This window comes from Protopterus annectens, chromosome 13.part0 (genome assembly GCF_019279795.1).
Source record: "Protopterus annectens isolate FY-2018-M chromosome 13.part0, PAN1.0, whole genome shotgun sequence".
Lineage (NCBI taxonomy): Eukaryota > Metazoa > Chordata > Ceratodontiformes > Protopteridae > Protopterus > Protopterus annectens.
The window spans coordinates 97,537,089-97,545,254 of record NC_056747.1 but is presented as its reverse complement, the minus strand read 5'-3'; positions in this window follow the sequence as shown (position 1 = coordinate 97,545,254).

Here is an 8,166-nt window from a genome sequence, read left to right as displayed (position 1 = left end):
GTTGACTTCCTGTTAGAAGGAAGGACAGATGTACTCTCTTCTAAGAGCTCCTCCTTTGTGGCTGCCACTACAACCATGGCATCTACTGGTGGACCCCTGCTCCACTGCATTTTTTTTTCAGGGCTGAGCAAGATCTTGTTTGGTTTCTTTGGGACAGATTCCATCACATCAGGATGCTTCCAAGCAAGCTGTGCTACCAGAACTATGAGATCATCAGTGGGTGACACCACCCAAGAGGCAGATGAGCCAACCCCAAAATCATTGAGGAACACAGACACATCAGAAGAGCACATATCGGTGGACCAATCCCCTCATTGTTTCATCAGTTTCAGAATATCACCAAAGGTGACATCTTCCAGAGGAGATTGTGGGGACCCCTCACCACCAGCCAAGTCTATGTCTTCTTTGAATGACTCTGGGTATGAGTTCAAATGACTCTTCTTATCTGTCTGTTTCCTGGGAACCTGTCTACGATGGCCTTCCAGAGAAGGGTCAGAATTACAATGGGAACTCTCATGGCAAGCATCTCAAAGGTTAAATGAGGCTGACTGTTCCAGTCAATCCAGAGATACAGAGTTGGAGGCAGTATCCAAACAGGTTGGAATAGAGCCGAGCATAATTGACCCCTCTTTTCTTGGTCTAGCAAGAATGCTTTCAAATGCATCAAAAGCAGAGGTTGCAATCTGAGTTGAAGAAACACCCCTCCAATCTAAAATGCAGATAGTAGAAACATCCACTGCCCAACCCGCCCTGGTACTGAGTCTAATAACAGAGCTGAGCAACTGAGAGATGATGGGCAGTGACAGATCCAGGAGCTATGGAGTCAACTAAAACCCTTGAGAACTGCCACTAACGCTTTGGCTAAGAGACTTACCTGATCCAGCAAAATCCCAGATGAGAGAGTAAGGTATACTGCTGGAGTTGAGAGGGCTGTTGGATCTGACATACATGCTCTGGGAAGGTTTGTATGTATCAATGTCCACTTTGGTAAGCCTCCTTGATGAATGGAAAAACACCTTCTCTGAGTTTTTGGTGCTGAGGCACAAGCATCACAGTCAGCATCTAAATGTGCTGTCCCCAGGCAGTGCAAATAAAGACAGTAAGGGTCCTGTGGAAGAATCTTGTGACTGAAGGCTGTACACTTTTTAAAATCTTGGACCTTGACATCCATAGTCAGAGGAAATAACTTAACCACACCTAAAAGGGAATATATCTGAACAGTAAATACTAAAAATTAAAAGTATTACAGAAATACTGCACAAGGGATTAACTGGAAAAAGAGAAATTAAGAAGAGATAGTATATTAAACAACTATTTATTTTATTTTATTTTGTTTAGGGGAGGTACAGAAACAGAAAAGGTAAAACAGGAAGAGAGATGCTATAAAATATAGCACAAACACCGCAATAAAAATAAAAGACTTTGATTAATTATGTCAGTCCCCTCATACATCACAGCCTTCTGATCAGGTAGTAAATGAGATCTGAGGTATTTTGGGTAAAAATAGGGAATTATAGGTAGGGAAAGAGTCACAGCCATGGATGCACACCTTCTAAAAGGTGTTGCGATTGGATCCAAATGTATCCAATAATCCAAGGTTGAATCGGATGAAAACAGACAACACTGGATCAAATAATTTTATATGTTTCTCTTTTTCTCATTCCTTGCTATGAATTTGTATAATGTTTTCCAACAAAAAAATAAACCACTCGTTTGCAGGTCCTTGTGTCTACAACAATACAGCAACAAAATATCCAGCAGAAAATGGACACAGGCTAGGCTCCAGGTTATAAAACTTTAATCATGTATATAGCACAAGCGCTTTCACATTTGCTTCTTCAGGTGCATCAAACAAAACAAACCAGTCCGTCATTTAAAATACTGCTGACACCGTCACATGACCATTAAATATCACATGACCTAATACTAAATCTCATATCTGCATATTAAAAACTATAGAATAATAAAAACAGTATTACACATTCAATAAAAAACAAAAATCTATCAAAAATGTATGTTTAAAACTATACATATAATTGCTACATAAACATTTTATATATCTATATATACATATATCTATATATATATATATATATATATATATATATATATATATATATATATCTATATATATATCTATATATATATATATATATCTATATATATATATCTATATATATAGATAGATATATCTATATCTATATATCTATATATATAATTTCACCTATGTAGGGGCCTGGATTTTAACCAAGATCTTACTGGTATCTCTTCATTGAGACCATGTCCCATGTCAGCTCTAAACATAACAATACATCTAGCTTCCAGCTCTTTTGTTTTGTTGTGTATATCCCCTCCCCTCAGATTTTCAAAACTCTTGGCTATAACCATAAAGCTAAACTTATGTTGTATACTCGTATTCATAACATGTTTGGCTAGGGCATTACACTTACTTTGTTTGCCTATATGATAAACATGTTCTCTGATCCTCTCTTTGAGGGTGCGGTCCGTTTTCCCAATATAAAATTTCTTACATACTACACATTGTGCCAAATAGACTATGTGTTGTGTATCACAAGTAGCCTGTATTTTAAATCTGTACTGTTGATTCTGATCAGAATGCAGAAATTCATTACTTACATCTATATAACCACAATAAGAGCACTTGCCACATGGCTTAGTACCCATTTCACCCATGGGCATACTCCTATCTCTAGGTATGCACAAGCATCTTCTCAGGGATTTCTGATTTCTAAACAGAAACTTATGTTCACTTTTTATCCATTCTGAGACACACTTAACTGTGGTAAGTATCCCCCAGTGTTTGCGTATTATGCTCATATATGATCGAACATCACTTGAAAAACATAGGGGTACTTTTAAATTAGATGTAACCTCCCTAGCTTCATTATTGTCCATCCATTTCTCAGAATAATAGGGTCTAGCTTTAGTGTGTCTCAATCTGACAACCCTGTTTGCCTGTTTTTGTATATCAGTTTCACTGTAACCCCTATCCAAAAGCTCTTTCTTGGTAGTTAACTGTTGATGGAAATCAGTATCCCTCACGTTCAATCTTGAGGCTCTAAAAGCCTGATTCCTTATGACATTGTTGAAAATATATGCAGGATGCATTCTATCTCTGTTTAAGAGATGATTAACATGACAATCTTTCCTGTACACCCGTGTGTAGATGAACCCTTCTTCATCTACATTTATTGAATGTGTAATACTGTTTTTATTATTCTATAGTTTTTAATATGCAGATTTGAGATTTAGTATCAGGTCATGTGACGGTGTCAGCAGTATTTTAAATGACTGACTGGTTTGTTTGATGCACCTGAAGAAGCAAATGTGAAAGCGCTTGTGCTATATACAAGATTAAAGTTTTATAACCTGGAGCCTAGCCTGTGTCCATTTTCTGTTGCTGCATAATGTTTTGTTTAGTGTATGCAATGCTAGTTATCCTTTTGATTTACATGGGAACTTTTATCTGTAAGTCCCTTCCAAAAATGAGCCTCGTCTTGTAGGGCTAACCCAGTAAACAAAATATAAATAAATAATTTCAATTAAATGTGATCACCAAGCAGTTTTCATTTTCTTTGTGTGTATATATATATATATATATATATATATATATATATATATATATATATATATATATATATATATATAGTTATGTACTCACCATAACGTTCCATGTGAGTTGTTCCATCTCGCCTTCATTCTTCACTGATGGATTCAGAGCTGATCCATCGGCTCCGACATGGCTGTTAGCAAAGCTCAAGGTTTACCAGTAGCTCGAGACCAAGCCCCTTATCCCATGATGCACTGCTGGAATTACCTCAGATCTTGTTTGCTGTGTGTACCATATCCCTGTAAGAGAACTACTCTCCCAAGAGAGGAAGAAGGATTGAATAACCAGGATGAGACCAGCCTCTAGGTCAACTATCAGCCAGGTGGGGGACTAGGGAGGGACGTAAGAATGAAAGCAAGATGGAACAACTCACATGGAACATTATGGTGAGTACATGACTTCTTAATGTGAAGTTGTTCAATCTCGCCATTCATTCTTCACCTATGGGTAGCGTCCCCAGCACCCTCAATCTCGGGTGGCTCAAGGGAGTACATTCTTCAGGACCATAGACCCAAAGGAAGCCCTGCCCCTGGAGGCCTTATCAACTTTGTAATGAGTGATAAAGGTATGAGGTTTAGACCAAGTGGTTGCAGCACAAATGTTATCAAGGGGCAATTTGGCTTGGAATGCAGAAAATTTAGAAACTGTGCTGGTAGAATGAGCTTTAATCTTGTGTAGTAAGGGCATATTAACAGCTGAATAAACAAAAGTGATACAATCAGATAGCTATTTAGAAAGCATTGTTTTAGCCACTGGTCTACCTTTTCTGGCTTCAGAGAAAGACACAGAGCTGGTCTGATTTTCTAACATCTTTTGTTCTGTCCAAATAATATCTGAGCTGTGAATGTCAAGTTTGTGCAGCATATACTCTAGTTTATTGGAATGGTTAGGGAAGAAGACTGGCAACTCAGTGACTTGGTTGATATTAGATTCCAAACAAACTTTGGGCAAAAAAGAAGGGTTTGTCCTAAGAGATACTCTATCAGCATGAAAAATCAAATAAGGAGGGCTGACAGATAAGGCTTGCAGTTCTGACACTCTGCGGGCAGAAGTAATGGCCACAAGAAATATGGTTTTCCATGATAAGAATTTGAGGTTACAAGATGATGCTGGTTCAAATGGGGGAAGAATCATGCGGGACAGCATAAAGTTTAGATTCCAAGGAGAATAAGCAGTTTTCACTGGAGGCCTCATGTGGAAGGTCCCTTTGAGAAAGGCCTTGGACAACTTGTGGGACATTATGTTTAGCCCATTTACTCCGAGATGTAAGTTAGATATAGCAGCCAACTGGACCCGAACTGTAGCAGCTGCAGCTCCTTTATTAAAAATCATAGTCAAGAATTCTAAAATGGATGTCAAAGGGGCTTGATAAGGATCAATGTTCTGCTTAGAAGCCCATATGGAAAATCTCTTCCACTTACTAAGATATAATCTTCTGCTGGATGGCTTATGAAAAGACAAGAGGATCTGCCTTGTCTCAGATAGATCATGAAGCCTGGCTATGAGGGGAACTGGAGCAGCCAAGCTATGAGCCTCAGTGATGGCAATGAAGGATGGAAGTACCCTGACGGATGTGTCAGAAGGTCTGGAACTGGGTCAAGAATCCATGGATCCTCCAATAGATGATGATGAAGAAATGGGAACCAAATCTGCCAAGGCCAATGAGGGGCTATAAGGAAAATAGTCCTTCCCAGCAATACTGCTTTCTGTAGAAGTCTGGGTATTAGAGGGATTGGTGGGAATGCATAGAGGAGACCCGGGGGCCAATTGTGTAAGAGTGCGTCTCTCAAGGGTTCTCCTGGAGGGGGAATCAGGGCAAAGTAGCTTCTGCATTTCGTGTTGATGTGACTGGCAGAAAGATTGCAGCACGTCTGGCCCCATTTGCGGAAAATCTTGTCCGTAATCTCTTGTTTGAGGGACCACTCGTGCGGCAACAAAATTGCCCTGCTCAGTTTTGTTTGCTATCATGTTAGATCTCTCTGGGATGTGTGCTGCCAACAGAAAGTGCGGGGAGGAGACAGCCCACTGCCAAACTCTGAGGGCTTCTCGGCAAAGGGGGTAAGACTTGATCCCACCTTGCTTGTTCAAGTACCAGACTACCGACATGTTGTCTGTCTGAATTGCAATCATCCCTAGAGGAAGAGAGTCCTGAAAGTACTGCAACGCCAGAAGTACTGCTCATCTCCAGAACACTGATATGCAGGTGCAACTCTTGATCTGTCCATGTGCCTTGGGCAGTCTTTCCCTGAAAATGCCCCCCCACCCTATCAGGGAAGCGTCCGTGGTCACAGTGGCTACTGGAGGGGGTAGTACAAAGGGGCGTCAACCACCACTGGACATCTCTCTTGCAAGAGTTTGTAATTAAAACCAAATGACTCACTGGAAATTCCTGATAGGACCATTGGGTGAACAGCAGCCACTGAAGAATCTGCATATGCATCCTTGCTAATGGTATAGCCAAGATCGCGGCAGCCATCAAACCTAATACTTTTAAGACTTCTGCAGCTAGTGCTCTGTCCTTCGACACTAATGAACTGACATGCTGGCGAAGAAGAAAGACCATCTTGATTGGTAGCATTAAAGTGGTGGTTGAGGTGTCTAACTCTGCCCCTATAAAGACAATATGCTGCGATGGCGACAAGGCAGATTTTTCTGAGATGATTGTAATGCCTAAGTGATGGCAGAGTGTCAGAGTGTAGTCCTTTGCCTGAATCAGTTGATGCCTGATGGTGCAGGTAAGGAGCCAATCGTCTAGGTACAGAAACACCTGGAATCCTAGATGCTTAAGATGAGCCATGATCACTGCCATACATTTGGTGAACACTCTGGGGGCTGTAGTGAGACCAAAGGGCAGGGCTCGAAAATGATAATCATTGGCTCCCAGCCAGAAATGCAGATGATCTCTGGATGGCCTGGCCATTTTTATGTGGTAGTTTGCATCCTTCAGATCTATTGAGCACATCCAATTGTCTCTCCCTAAAAAGGGACGTATAGACTGTAGCGTGACCATCTGGAACTTCTCTTTCTTTACAAATTGGTTGAGTCTGCTAAGGTCCAAAACAGGTCTCCAGTCCCCTGTTTTCTTTGGAACCAAAAAGAATCTTGAGTAAGTCCCGGATCCTATTTGGTCTGCTGGGACTGGCTGGAAGACACTTTTTTTCTAGCAACTTGCGGAGCTCTATAGTTGCTTGTTCCCTGTAACTGGGTGGAACGTCCGGGAGTCTCCTTGGGGGCTTGGGTGGGGTGAAAAATGGTATGAAATACCCTCTGGAAATTACACTTTGTACCCAGATGTCATTTGTTATAGCTTGCCAAGACGTTTGGGTACAAAGATAAGCGACCCCCGACTGCCTCCAGAGCAGGACAGTCGAGTCTCCCTTCAAGAGTGCTGATAGGGTTGACCAGAGAAGTGATCTCTGTCTCCCTGGTGTTGCAGACCCCCTCTACCCACGAGGGCGGCATCTTCTATTGTTACCCCGTCCTCTGCCCTTAGAGGGGGATTGACCATGTGTATCCTAAAAGGCTCCTTGGGCTTTTCAGAACCACATTTTCCCTCCCCATTGGCCTTTGGGGTAAGGCCGAGTAGGGGTGGAAAAACGGACTCTGACGGCAGACAGAGTACTTCCCTCCTGCGCACATCTGGTGAGAGTTTCCTTCACTTTGGGCCCAAAGAGAGATAAGCCATCAAAAGGGGTGTTGACAAATGAAGACTTAAAGGGATCCGCGAAGGAACACAAGCGCATCCAAGAATGTCTTCTTAGAGCAACTCCAGTACCCGCTGCCCTACTCATCCCATTGGCTGCATATGATATGAGACGCATGGATGAGTTCATGATGGAATTTAAGGTAGCAAGCGGGGTGGCAACTTTGTCAGAATCCCGTGCAGCTACAGTACCCTGAAAAGTATTTCCTAACTCCTTAAGGAGATCTCTTTGCAGTCTGGTGAAGTGAGTCAAATAGTTCAGGGATCGGAGTGTAAAAGTTGCTGAACTAAACATGTGTTTCCCATATCGATCCATGATCCTGGACTCTCTGTTAGGAGGATGGCTCGACGAGGAAGTCTCAGACATTTCCTTTTTGGTGGCCGCCGCCACCACCATGGCATCAACAGGGACTGCCTTGGACAAAAAATCTTTATCTACGGGGGCAGAAATTAACTTGTTAGGCCTCCGAGGTACAGGTTACATGGACTCTGGTGACTCTCACGGCCTCCGAGACACAAGCTGCATGAGCTCATCGAAGGACGGAGACACCGAAGAGGTGGAAGGTTGAGACCTGAAAGCCTTCAGGAGAATGGACTCATCCTCAGTAGGGTTTTTGGACTGCCAATCACCCCTCTGCCTAAGGATCTCGAGTATCTCTGCAAGGGAGATATCCTCAGAGGGGGATCGCGGAGACCCTTCTGACTCATCCAAGTCAGTGTCAGATGTCAACGACTCCTGTGGGGAGTCCAAGTGTCTCCTCTTACACAATCTCTTCCTGGAGACCTCCTCAGTGGGAGCCTCTGGGGAGGTCTCAGAAGAGCAAGGGGCACC